The sequence below is a fragment of the Rhinopithecus bieti genome, unplaced genomic scaffold (genome assembly GCF_001698545.2).
Source record: "Rhinopithecus bieti isolate Rb0 unplaced genomic scaffold, ASM169854v2 scaffold_5750, whole genome shotgun sequence".
Lineage (NCBI taxonomy): Eukaryota > Metazoa > Chordata > Mammalia > Primates > Cercopithecidae > Rhinopithecus > Rhinopithecus bieti.
In genome coordinates this window covers 1,016,147-1,030,448 of record NW_016805082.1, presented here as the reverse complement: position 1 = coordinate 1,030,448, position 14,302 = coordinate 1,016,147, and the positions used below count along the sequence as shown (strand labels likewise).

The 14,302-nt window shown below is 43.1% G+C and overlaps 1 long non-coding RNA gene across 1 annotated transcript; it reads right to left on the bottom strand.

Moving 5' to 3' along the window:
* Nucleotides 1-431: 431 nt before the first annotated feature.
* On the bottom strand, nucleotides 432-13,366 carry LOC108529084 (uncharacterized). The gene is made up of 4 exons (XR_001885393.1): nucleotides 12,930-13,366; nucleotides 4,199-4,341; nucleotides 663-705; nucleotides 432-530 (listed from the first exon to the last, which is right to left on the bottom strand). It is a non-coding gene; the product is annotated as an uncharacterized LOC108529084 (long non-coding RNA).
* Between the last annotated feature and the right edge of the window lie 936 nt (nucleotides 13,367-14,302).

The window sequence follows — 14,302 nt, the reverse complement described above, 5'->3', positions numbered from 1 at the left end:
TGATGAAACCAGTGTTTGCAGTGAGCCAGTCCTGTGTTTCAATCACAGCCCCGCTTTCCAGTTGTGTAAATGAGGAGCATTATTTAACCTCTCTCAGCCCTAACTTCCACAGCTGAAAAGGACTCACCTCCTAGAGGGGCTCAGAAGGTTGAAAGAAGTTGCATGTGAAAGAACACACCAGCTCCTGGCTCAGGGCTGTCCTAAACAGTCGACTAAGACTGAGAGCTGGGGAGGTTAGAGGGCTTCAGGAGGCCGTGGGCTCACCAAACCTCAGAGCTTGGGAAGGCTTTGATTTTGTGTTGTTACATCCAAATGCATTTTACTTTGTTGAGAATGAGGGTGAGTATATTGGTTGATTCTGGAGTGTTTTTGGAAAGTGAGAGAGCCCCGGCATAGAAGTCAGGAGTCTTGGACTGCCTCACGCAAGTTTCAGGCCCTCAGTTTCCCACATCTGTAAAATGATACCACTGGACGTGGTGATCTCCAAACTTCCTCCTGCTCTGTGAGTCTCCAGCACTCAGAACCTTCCGCTGCAAAACACAAACCCATTTGTATAATCCTAACAGCCTCAATCCGGCTTTTCACATGTGACAGGCAGCTTGGGAGGTACAAGAAAAATAACTCAAATAATTTCAAAACAAAACAAAGCAGGCTATACTCACTGCCTCTGGATTGGATGCGCTCTCCATTTCTTGCCCTGTTCACCTGCACAAGGAACAAAAACAAGATTATTATTTTTTTTTAATAACACACACATTGTCTTTCTACCTGGCTTTTCATTTGGGCCCTGTGCCAGCCATGTGGATAAGATCTTTCAGGAACTTTTATAATGTCACATACTTATGCAAATTGGCCAAGTGTTTATAGCAACAGGCACCACAACAGGTTTCAATTAGCGAAAAGCAGCCAGGCAACCTAAGCAGCTTGGAGCACTGTGGGTGCAGGAGCAAAGCTCTGGGCCTGGGAGGGTGGGGTCGATTTGTTGAAAGGACAGATTCTGGAGCACTTCAGTCTTCATGGCTGCTGCCTGGTTAAACCACGCTGGTCAAAACCACTCCAGCTCTTGAATCTGGGTTTCCTATTTTTTCCAGCAACAGGGTGTGACTGTTCCATTGCAATGGATTCCAGAGGGTGTGACTGTCCCATTTAATGGGTTGCTGAGGGCCACACACTAGGTTGGCTGCCCATCGATCCAATTCCACCCTCCATCATATAGACTCCCAAGGGGCGGCCATGCCTGAGAAGCCCCTCCAGTGTGAAGCCAGGTGTGAACTCAGCTTCCAAACCACAGGCTCATGTGTGAGCCTGGAGTGGGACATTTAAAGTTAGACAGACCTGGGCACAAGACTCGGGTTCATGGCCCAACTCCACTACTCACTAGCTATAAGACTGGGCAAAATACTTACCTTCCTTGAATCTCATTTTCCTTATTTGTAAAACAGAAACAGCCAGACCTGGGTGTCAATCAGTCTCACTTTCTAGCTATGGGTAATGCCACCCATCTCATTGGGATGCCTGAGAGTTAAGTGTTATTAAGTGTTTATTTCTGATGTAGTAAGCGTTTGATCAATGGGCCTCATCGTCAGTCATCACCATCTAGGACATTTCCCAAGCTGTATTTTGGGGGAGGTATTAATAGGCAATATTTGAACAATGGCTTCTGTGGTCGAAGTAATTATGAAAGTACTAACTAATTAAAGAGCACAGGTAGACAAGCTTCCTTCCTGTAAGACTTCTCAGAGCCTACGGAGAGCTGTACTTTCTGAAAGGCGGTCATGGTGCTTGTTGTTTCTCAAACCAATGAATTTGTTCTTAGAACCTCCTTTAGTTGTGAGCCATTTTGGGGACTAGAGACCCATGAAAATACCTTTGGGAAATCTTAACCAAGGCCTAGAACCGGGGAAAAGGAATCTCAAAGAAGTATGTGGTGAGAAGTGAAGAGCAGGACATTTGAAAGAGAAGTAAAAATAGAGCATGAAGAGAAGGGGAGTGGACATGGTCAATGAGTGCTGAGAAGCCACCCAACACCCCGCAACATCCACGTCCAGCAGTGCCCCACTTCTGAAGAGCTCTGCTTCACATCAGAGCATCTTGCATCTCTAGAGAAGCCATCTGAGGAGCCGGGGCAGGCCTTTCTATCCCCATTTTTCAGATGACCACAATCAGGTGCTGACATGCCAGGACCACAGAATCAGGAGGTGGTGCCTCTGCAATGACAGATCATTTTCCCAGTGTCACATTCTAGAGTTTTCTGTGTGAGTGAGAGGAAGGCTGATCTAGATTCTAGATTACAGATCATTTGAACTCCACTTAGCCTGAGATTCTGGCTTATTTTTGGCTTTAGGTGTTACCGAACTGTTTTCATTTGTAGCCTCTTTCCAACTTTTACATTTGGAACACTGTAAAAATCTGCTCTGTCAAGAAGCATAATTGGAATTTTACCAAATGTTTAAAGGAGGTAAGATTTAGAAGAATCAAATTTCCTCTTCCTGCCTCTTTTCTGCCCTAACCTCATCCCTATCTTTAAAGCTCAGTGGCCTTGGGTTTAATCTCCCAGGCTCAAGTGGCCCTCCTAGTGCCCTATGACTTCACTGCAGAAATTGCTGAGGTCTGCATGTTCCCTTCAGTCCTTTGGGATAAGGAAAAATCCCAGGGGCTTGTAAATAGTGCAAGAAACAGCACCCCACCCAGCACTCTATTTAGCTTGGATGAAGAATGCACGCGGTGACACTGCAAAGTGCCCCAGGCAGTGACGGGACCCAGCACGGCTCCTACACCTCATCACCTGCTGATTGATGATGAGGCTATAGATAGAGCCACATCTGTAGTGTGGGTTAGACGTCGTGCTACATGTGCTGTGTGGGGGCTGTTGTTTTTCCCTCTCACACTTGCTGCTTTGCTGAACTAGGGACTCCTCCCTGCTGAGGGGTAGGCAGGAGCAGTAAACATTTTGACCAGATGGAGGTGATCAATTAATGAGGGACTGAGTGGGAGATTGCCTGTCTCACCCAAGCTTCTCAAAACCACCAGCTCTGGGCACCTGGGAATGCATGTGGGGAAAGACCTTTCTCTTCTCTCTGTTTTGATGTCTGGCTTTTGTTTTCTTTTGTTTTACTGAGAAAGCAAATTCAAACAAAGCCAAAAGGCTTGTCTTAAGTCTAAGACCCTGAGAACAGGGACTATTTCCCTAACGCAGCCTTCCAAGATCATTTATGAAGTCTTGGCTATGTACCAGCACTGTGTATGGAATTCCTGGAAGAAACTGGGGTAGGAGCTCCCAGGCCAGTTGAAGTGACAAGATTCTCAAACCTCACAGAGGGGAGATGACAAGATGAGATAATGTCCTAGGAGGCTGTGTTAGACATATGTCAGTTTTGTCAGCTCTCTGGGTGAGCCACCCTTCCACAAGGCAGAAGTCCTAGTGGGCTGGCAATCAAATCCCTCTACCCCAACCCCTAGTAGAAGTGTGAATGAGTGAATTAAGCCCTTTTTCTACTGAGGATTCTCATCCTGCAGTACGGTCGCAGAGGGACAATGATGGTGTCCAATGGTAAGGTCTGTGACCTCTTGTTACTTAGATGTTTGGGGCCATCTTGGTCCTTCAGCTTCCCAAGGCTTGGTTTTTCAATTGTCTTTCTTCAATTCTATGAGCTACTCAGTATCCAGTCCCCTTTATATTCTCTTTTGCTTCAATTAGTCAAGGTCTACATTTATGCTTGAAAACAAAGAATGCAAAGAGCTATGACCTTGACACCAGAAGTCCTGGTTCTGGGTTACAATATCAGCTCTGCCACTTGCCTATGGTGTAATGCCCACCTTGGACAAGTCACTCTTTGAGCCTAATCCATGAGATGGGGACAATAATGGCCAAGGGTCTTCCTCTTCAAGATAATAGATACCAAAGTGCCTTGTGTAAGTATGAAATGTTATCATTGTTATTAGCAATGAATGTGTGTGAGACAGGTGCCAATGGAGAGTGGGTAGAGTGATCTTCAGGGAATCAAACTGACAAGAGAAGACTCAGTAAGGCAGGGAGGAGCACAAATGAGTTTGAAGTGCTACAGCTGTACAGGGCACGCAGGATTCCAGGGCTCACACAGCCTTGTGCACAGGAAGAATGTGGTGAGCACAATGGCCCTGTTGGTGATCTTCTGGGTAGAAAGGAGAGAGGAAAGCTTAAGAAGGGAGATCAACTTACAGAAATGTGAGGTACATGCACATTCTGATCCCTATTCTTCAGCCATAGGCTTGAGACAACTCATAAGTGAAGCTCGAGGTTATGTTACTGTTGCAATACGTTGCTTTGACATTGCCGACCATTCTCGATTCTGCTACTAGAGTCTAGAAAACCAAGAAAGGGATCGTAGTAAGGAAGCCTAAGCTAGCTGGAGACAAAAAATGGAAGGGTAGGCATAAATCAATGGGAGACAATGGAAGAAATGGTGTCATTTGATAACTTGCAGGTGAGGAACAGTGTTAGGACAGAAAAGAGGGTAACACATGTGTTGACTACCACTACCTCCTCTGTGTCACCTTTTATGTAATCCTCTCAACTACCCTGTGAGATAAGCCTTATTATTCCCATCTTACTGATGAAGAAACTGAGGTTCAGAAAATGTGTAATTCCCCAAGGCTGCTATGTGAAAGAACTGAGCCTTAGGACCAGTTCTGTCTGGCTCTATGTTCTTTTTCACACCGTCACATTAACCTTCAAGAAATGAAGGAGGCAAGAAATAAAGTAATGAGGCCCAGAGTTTACCATAGGAACCCCTCAGTGGATCTGCTGATGCCAAAAGATGAGCTGAAATATGTTACCATAAAACTTAGAAGGGGGCCGGGCACGGTGGCTCACACCTATAATCCCAGCACTTTGGGAGGCCAAGGCAGGTGGATCACTTGAGCTCAGGAGTTCGAGACCAGCCTGGCCAACATGGTGAAACCTCATCTCTACAAAATATACAAAAGATTAGCTGAGTGTGGTGGTACACGCCTGTAATCCCAGCTACTAGGGAGGCTGAGGCACGAGAATCACTTGAACCAGGGAGGCGGAGGTTACAGTCAGCTGAGATCACGCTGCTGCACTCCAGCCTAGGAGACAGAGTGAGACTCCATCTCAAAAAAAAAAAAAAAAAAAAAAAAAAAAAAAAAAAAAAAAAAAAAAAACTTAGAAGGAAAAGAAGTCTCTGAAGAGAGCTCCGACATAGCCCTCGGTTTCTGCTAAGGAGCAACAGTGGAGGTAGGAGCCATGCCTTATTCTTCTGTGCTCCCTGGTGCCTTGCACTCGTTTATTCAACAGTCCATGCCACTGTTTCCCTGGAATAGCATAGCGATTAAGAGCATGGGCTTTCAAGTTGGACAGATCCAGATTTAAATCCTGCCTTCACTGGAAAAGGTGTTTTTTTTTATTATTATTATACATGGAAATAACTGAAAATGGATCCCTGTCCCATACTATCAAAAATCAATTCCAAATGGATTAAGAATCCAAATGTCAGAGCAAAATTTAAAATATTCAGAAGACACACATATAAGCAAATATCTTTATGACCTGGGAAAGGGACCAAATTCTTAATAGAGACACAAAGGTTACTAGTTATAAAATAAAAGATACATACATTTCATTGCAATAAAACTAAGAATTGAATGGATTTTTGGAGCAGGGCCAAGATGGCCAACTAGAAGCAGCCGTGATTGGAGGCTGCCATCAAGAAGAACCAAAACACGGCCGGGCGCGGGGGCTCACGCCTGTAATCCCAGCACTTTGGGAGGCCGAGGCGGGCGGATCATCAGGTAAGGAGATCGAGACCATCCTGGCTAACACTGTGAAACCCCCTCTCTACTAAAAATATTAGCCAGGCGTGGTGGCGGGCACTTGTAGTCCCAGCGACTCGGGAGGCTGAGGCAGGAGAATGGCGTGAACCTGGGAGGTGGAGCTTGCAGTGAGCCGAGATCGCGCCACTGCACTCCAGCCTGGGCGACAGAGCGAGACTCCGTCTAAAAAAAAAAGAAGAACCGAAACAGCGTACACATCCAGCACTGGCAACTGAGGTATCCAGGTTCTCTCATCAGGACTGACTAGGCAGCTGGTGTGATCCACAGAGAGGAAGGAAGAGCAGTGTGGTACAGCGGGCCACCTAAGAAGCACATGGGGCTGGGGAGCCCCAAGCCACTAGCCAAGGCAGGTGGTGAGTGAGTGTGCTACCCAGCCTGGAAAACTGTGCTTTTTCCATGGAACTGTGCAACCCACAAATTGGAAGATCCCACTCATGAATCCACACCTCTGGGCCTACAGTCCTAACCATGGAGCCATACAGATTCTCAGCATCTACTTAGCTAGCATCTGCTTAAGCCTGCTGAGTTCCCCAGTGGGGAGGGGTAGTTTCCTGCTGTCTAAGCCATCTGAGCTCCTAGCGGGAGGGACGGCAGCTGACACTGGGACTGCGAGCTACCTAATACACTAAGCTCCCAGGGCAGGAGAAAGGGTAGCAGCCATCTCTGCAGCTCTAGGCCGGCTTTTCCCCTGCTGGAGCCAAGGAGACTGGATGGCTTGATCCCAGGAGGTATTCCCCACAGTTCAACACACCAGCTGTGGCAGACTGAGGCCAGAGTGCCCCTTCAGGCCTGACCCTGATCCAGCCCACCTCACTGGGTGGGACCTCCCTGCAGGAACTCCAACTCCAGCCAGGGACTCAGGGACAAAACCCTGATCTCCCTGGGCCTGAGCCCCTAGGGATACGGTGGCCATAGTCTCCACAGACCAGCAGACTTAGTGATCCCTCCTGCTATACTCCCTGGGAATACAGGCAGCCCAGAGGAGTGGATTTTCCCCAGCATGGGACACCCCATTCCCAAGGCACAAAGTGCTTCATTAAATGGATCCTGCTCCCCATGCCACCCAACTGAGTGAGACCCTCCAACAGGGGTGTCAACACCCCATACAGGAGTGTTCCTGCTGGCATCAGGTTGGTGCCTCTTGAGGTCAGAGATTCCAGGGGAAGAAACAGGCACCCATCTTCACTGTTCTCCAGCCTCCTCGAGTGACATCTCCAGGCATGGGAGCAAATCAGATGAAGAGGGCCTGAAGTAAACTCACAGCAAACCGCAGCAACCCTACAGAAGAGGGACCTAACCACTGAAAGAAAACAAAAAAACAGAAAGCAACAACAACATCATCCACAAAAAAAGTCCCCACAAAACCTCATCCAAGGGTCAGCAGCCTCAAAGACTGAAACTAGACAAACTCATAAAGACAAGAAAGAATCAACAAAAGAAAACACTGAATTCCCAAAAGGTCAGAGTGCCTCTTCCCAAAATGATCACAACACCTCTCCAGCAAGGGCACAACACTGGATGGAAGATAAAATGGACGAACTGACAGGAGGAGGCTTCAGAAGGTGGGTAATAACAAACTCTGCTGAGCCACAGGAGCATGTTCTAACCCAATGCAAAGAAGCTAGGAACCTTGATAAAAGGTTAGAGGAGCTGCTAACTAGAATAACCAGTTTAGAGAGGAACATAAATGACCTGGTGGAGCTGAAAACCCAGCATGAGAACTTCCTGAGGCATACACAAGTATCAGTAGGTGAATCAATCAAGCAGAAGAAAGAATATCAGAGTTTGAAGACCATCTTGCTGAAATAAGGCAGGACGATAAGATTAGAGAAAAAAGAATGAAAAAAACTTCAGAGAAATATGGGACTATATAAAAAGCCTGAACCTTTGATTGATTGGAGTACCTGAAAGAGATGGGGAGAATGGAACCAAGTTGGAAAACACATTTCAGGATATTATCTAGGAGAACTTCCCCAACCTAGGAAGACAGGCCAACATTCGAATTCAGGAAATACAGAGAACACCACTAAGATACTACACGAGAAGATCAACCCCAAGACACATAATCATCAGATTCTCCAAGGTCAAAATGAAGGAAAAAATGTTAAGGGCAGCCAGAGACAAAGGCCACGTCACCAACAAAAGGAAGCCTATCAGACTAACAGTGGATCTCTCAGCAAAACCCTATAAGCCAGAAGAGAATGGGGCCAATATTCNTGGATGGCTTGATCCCAGGAGGTATTCCCCACAGTTCAACACACCAGCTGTGGCAGACTGAGGCCAGAGTGCCCCTTCAGGCCTGACCCTGATCCAGCCCACCTCACTGGGTGGGACCTCCCTGCAGGAACTCCAACTCCAGCCAGGGACTCAGGGACAAAACCCTGATCTCCCTGGGCCTGAGCCCCTAGGGATACGGTGGCCATAGTCTCCACAGACCAGCAGACTTAGTGATCCCTCCTGCTATACTCCCTGGGAATACAGGCAGCCCAGAGGAGTGGATTTTCCCCCAGCATGGGACACCCCCATTCCCAAGGCACAAAGTGCTTCATTAAATGGATCCTGCTCCCCATGCCACCCAACTGAGTGAGACCCTCCAACAGGGGTGTCAACACCCCATACAGGAGTGTTCCTGCTGGCATCAGGTTGGTGCCTCTTGAGGTCAGAGATTCCAGGGGAAGAAACAGGCACCCATCTTCACTGTTCTCCAGCCTCCTCGAGTGACATCTCCAGGCATGGGAGCAAATCAGATGAAGAGGGCCTGAAGTAAACTCACAGCAAACCGCAGCAACCCTACAGAAGAGGGACCTAACCACTGAAAGAAAAACAAAAAAACAGAAAGCAACAACAACATCATCCACAAAAAAAGTCCCCACAAAAACCTCATCCAAGGGTCAGCAGCCTCAAAGACTGAAACTAGACAAACTCATAAAGACAAGAAAGAATCAACAAAAGAAAACACTGAATTCCCAAAAGGTCAGAGTGCCTCTTCCCAAAATGATCACAACACCTCTCCAGCAAGGGCACAACACTGGATGGAAGATAAAATGGACGAACTGACAGGAGGAGGCTTCAGAAGGTGGGTAATAACAAACTCTGCTGAGCCACAGGAGCATGTTCTAACCCAATGCAAAGAAGCTAGGAACCTTGATAAAAGGTTAGAGGAGCTGCTAACTAGAATAACCAGTTTAGAGAGGAACATAAATGACCTGGTGGAGCTGAAAAACCCAGCATGAGAACTTCCTGAGGCATACACAAGTATCAGTAGGTGAATCAATCAAGCAGAAGAAAGAATATCAGAGTTTGAAGACCATCTTGCTGAAATAAGGCAGGACGATAAGATTAGAGAAAAAAGAATGAACAAAACTTCAGAGAAATATGGAACTATATAAAAAGACTGAACCTATGATTGATTGGAGTACCTGAAAGAGATGGGGAGAATGGAACCAAGTTGGAAAACACATTTCAGTATATTATCTAGGAGAACTTCCCCAACCTAGCAAGACAGGCCAACATTCAAATTCAGGAAATACAGAGAACACCACTAAGATACTCCACGAGAAGATCAACCCCAAGACACATAATCCTCAGATTCTCCAAGGTCAAAATAAAGGAAAAAATGTTAAGTGCAGCCTGAGACAAAGGCCACGTCACCAACAAAAGGAAGCCTATCAGACTAACAGTGGATCTCTCAGCAAAAACCCTATAAGCCAGAAGAGAATGGGGGCCAATATTCGACCTTCTTAAAGAAAAGAATTTTCAAACCACAATTTCATATCTAGCCAAACTAAGCTTTATAAGTGAATAAGAAATAAAATCCTTCTCAGACAAGCAAATGCTGAGAGATTTTGTCACCACCAGGCCTGCCTTGCAAGAGCTCCTAAAGGAAGCACTAAATATGGAAAGGAAAAACCAGTACCAGCTACTGCAAAAACACACCAAAATATAAAGACCAAAGACACTATGAAGAAACTGCATCAACTAGTGTGCAAAATAATGAGCTAGCATCATGATAACAGGATCAAATTCACACATAACAATATTAACTTTAAATGTAAATGGACTAAATGCCCCAATTAAAAGACACAGACTGGCAAACTGGATAAAGAGTCAAGACCCATCAGTGTGCTGTATTCAGGAGACCCATCTCATGTGTAAAGACACACAGAGGCTAAAATAAAGGAATGGAGGAAAATTTACCAAGCAAATGGAAAGAAAAAAAAAAGCAGGGGTTGCAGTCCTAGTCTCTGACAAAACAGACTTTATATCAACAAAGATAAAAAAAAAAAAACAAGGGCATTACATAATAGTAAAAGGGATCAATTCAACAAGAAGTGCTAACTATCCTAAATATATATGCACCCAATACAAAAGAACCCAGATTCATAAAACAAGTTTTTAGAGACCTACAAAGAGGCTTAGACTCACACACTTTGATACCCCACTGTCAATATTAGACAGATCAATGAGACAGAAAATTACAAATTCAGGACTTGAACTCAGCTCTGGATCAAGTGGACCCAATAGATATCTACAGAAATCTCCACCCCAAATCAACAAAATATACATTCTTCTCAGTGCCACATGGCACTTATTCTAAAATTGACCATGTTATTGGAAGTAAAACACTCCTCAGCAAATGCAAAATAACTCAAATCATAACGAACAGTCTCTCAGACCACAGTGCAATCAAATTAGAACTCAGGATTAAGAAACTCACTCAAAACCACACAACTACATGAAAATTGAACAACCTGCTTCTGAATGATTCCTGGGTAAATAATGAAATTAAAGCAGAAATCAAAAAGTTCTTTGAAAGCAACGAGAATAAAGAGACAACACACTAGAATCTCTAGGACACAGCTAAAGCAGTGTTAAGAGGGAAATTTATAGCACTAAATGCCCACATCAGAAAGCTAGAAAGATCTCAAATTGACACCATAACAACACAATTAAAAGAACTAGAGAAGCAAGAGCAAACAAATCCAAAAGCTAGCGGAAGACAAGAAATAACTAAGATCAGAGCAGACCTGAAGGAGATAGAGACATGAAAACTTTTTTAAAAGTCAATGAATCCAGGAGCTGTTTTTTTTTTTTTGAAAAAATTAACAAAATAGATAGACTGTTAGCAAGACTAACAAAGAAGAAAAGAGAGAAGAATCAAATAGACACAAAAAAATGATAAAGGGGATATCACCACTGACTCCACAGAAACAGAAACTACTATCAGAGAATACTATAAACACCTTTATGCAAATAAACTAGAAAATCTAGAAGAAATGGATAAATTCCTGGACACATACACCCTGCCAATATTAAACCAAGAAGAAATTGAACCCCTGAATAGGTCAAAAACTCTCAATAAACTAGATGTTGATGAAACATGTTTCAAAATAATAAGAGCTATTTATGACAAACCCACAGCCAATATCATACTGACCATAGCTGCAGGCATCACACTACCTTATTTCAAACTCTACTACAAGGCTACAGTAATCAAAACAGCATGGTACTGGTATCAAAACAGACATGCAGACCAATGGAACAGAACAGTCACCTCAGAAATAATGCCACACATCTACAACCATCTGATCTTCGACAAACGCGACAAAAACAAGCAATGGGGAATGAATTCACTATTTCATAAATGGTGCTGGAAAAACTGGCTAGCCATATGCAGAAAACTGAAACTGGGCCCCTTCTTTACACCTTATACAAAAATTAACTCAAGATGGATTAAAGACCTAAATGTAAAACCCAAAACTGTAAAAACCATAGAAGAAAACCTAGGCAATACCATTCAGGACATAGGCACAGGCAAAAATTTCTTGATGAAAACACCAAAAGCATTTGCAACAAAAGCTAAAATTAACAAATGGGATCTAATTAAGCTAAAGAGCTTCTGCACAACAAAATAAACTATCATCAGAGTGAACAGGCAACCTACAGAATGGGAGAAAAATTTTGTGAACCAGGCATCGAACAAAGGTCTACTATTCAGCATCTATAAGAAACTTAAGCAAATTTACAAGAAAATAACAACCCCATCAAAAAGTGGGTGAAGGATATGAACTGGCATTTCTCAAAAGAAGACATTTATGTGACCAACAAACATATGAAAAAAAAGCTCAGCATCACTGGTCATTAGAAAAATGCAAATCAAAACCATGAAATACTATCTCACGCTAGTCTGAATGGCAATTATTAACATGTCAAGAAACAATAGATGCTGTGGAGAAACAGGAATGCTTGTACACTGTTGGTGGGACTGTAAATTAGTTCAACCACTGTGGAGGACAGTGTGGCAATCTCTCAAGAATCTAGAACCAGAAATACCATTTGACCCAGCAATCCCATTACTGGGTATATACTCAAAGGAATATAAATCATTCTACTATAAAGACATATGCACATGTATGTTTACTGCAACACTATTTATGAGAGCAAAGACATGGAACTCAACCCAAATGCCCATCAATGACAGACTGGATAAAGAACATGTGGTACATATACACCATGGAATACTATACAGCCATAAAAAGGAATGAGATCATATCCTTTGCAGGGACATGGATAAAGCTGGAAGCCATCATCCTCAGCAAACTAACCCAGGAACAGAAAACCAAACACCGTATGTGCTCACTCCTAAGTGGGAGTTGAGCAATGAGAACACATGGACACAGGGAGGGGAACAAAACATACCAGGGCCTATCGGGGGTTGGGGGTTGAGGGGAACGACAGCATCGGGACAAACAGCTAATGTATGCGGGGCTTAAAACCTAGATGATGGGTTGATAGCAAACCACCATGGTACACTTATACCTATGTAACAAACCTGCACATTCTGCACATGTATCCTGGAACTTAACATAAAATAAAAAATAAAAACTAAGAATTTCTGCACAAAAGTAAAACTACAAGCTACAAACTTGGAGAAAATATTTGAAACACATATAGCTAACAAAAGATGAGTTTTAAAAATATATAAAGCACTTCTAAAATAAGAAAAAACTCAATAGAAAAAAATGGGCAAAAGCCAAAGAAGCATTTCATAGAACAAGAAACACATATAACTAATAAACCTATAATTAGATGCTCACCTCACCAATAATCATGAAGGGGCATTTCATCACCACGAAATGCCAGTTTACACACATGTGACTAACAAATCCAAGAGGTATGACAATACCAAATGTTGGATATCAACAGGGTCTCAAACACATTGCTGGGGGGAAACTGGAAAACAATTTGGCATTATCTGTTAAAGTTGAATTCTGGCATACCCAGCAAATCTATTTGATGTATTCCCTATTTCTCTAAGTGTATACCCAAGAGAAAATTTAGTACATGTATGCCAGGAGACACTTATACACAGAATAATCATAGTTGAACTTGCCAAAATAGCAAAAACCTGAAACCAACCTAACTACCTATTGAAAGGAGAATGCATAAACAAATAATAGTATACTCATAAAATGGAATATTCCACAGCATAAAGACAAAAGAGATACAGCTGTACTCTTTCACATGGGTGAATCAAAGCAGTATCATGTTGAATGAAAAGAAGCAGATCTCAGAAGGCTGCATATACAACATGATACACTGTTTATAAAATTTGAAAACTAAGCAAAATTAAAACAAAACTAAGCAAAACCAAATAATATACAACTTAGGTACACACATGCCTGTTTAAAAAGCCTTTTAAAAGAGGCAAGGAAATGCTAAGCATAATATTCCAGAAATATTTACCTCTGGGGAGAAGCTAGGGGTTGGAAAGTAGAAAACACACAGGGAGCTATAAGTTATTGAATATTCTGTTCTTGGTTTGGGAAGTGGGTTCTAAGTGTTTATTATATTATTTAGTGTATATACATAAAGTAAAAGAAAAGATGGCTTTCAATGGATCAGTGGAGATGATGTGCCATGAATGATTGTGATTAATCTAATTCTGTGAACAAAAGAGCCAGTCAGTCAATAAATAAGAAATCCCGGATCCATCACACGCTAATTTTATGAAATTTTCTTGACCATGGGGAAATAAAAACCATGGACTATTATAAGGATTAACTGACAGATAAATGGGAGCTGTTTTATATCAGCTTTACTGGGATTTAATTCATATCCCATACAATTCACCCATTTAAAGTGTATATATTTCAGTGGTTTTTCATATGGAGTTGTGCAACCATGACCACAATCAATTTTAGAACATTTTCATCACCCCACAAAGAAACCCGGTACCCATCAGGACTCATTTCCTATACTCACCCATCCCCCAACCACAATCCATGTCTTTATAGATTTGCCTACTCTGTACACTTCATATAAATGGAATCATAGAATATGTGGTCTTTTGTGGTGGGAGCTAATATTTTTATTATCTTTTCCTAGGACAGCAGTTACTAGAGTATGGTGATGTGAATCTCTACTGGCCTACAAATATCTGCAGCTTAGCTGCCCATATAAATGTTGG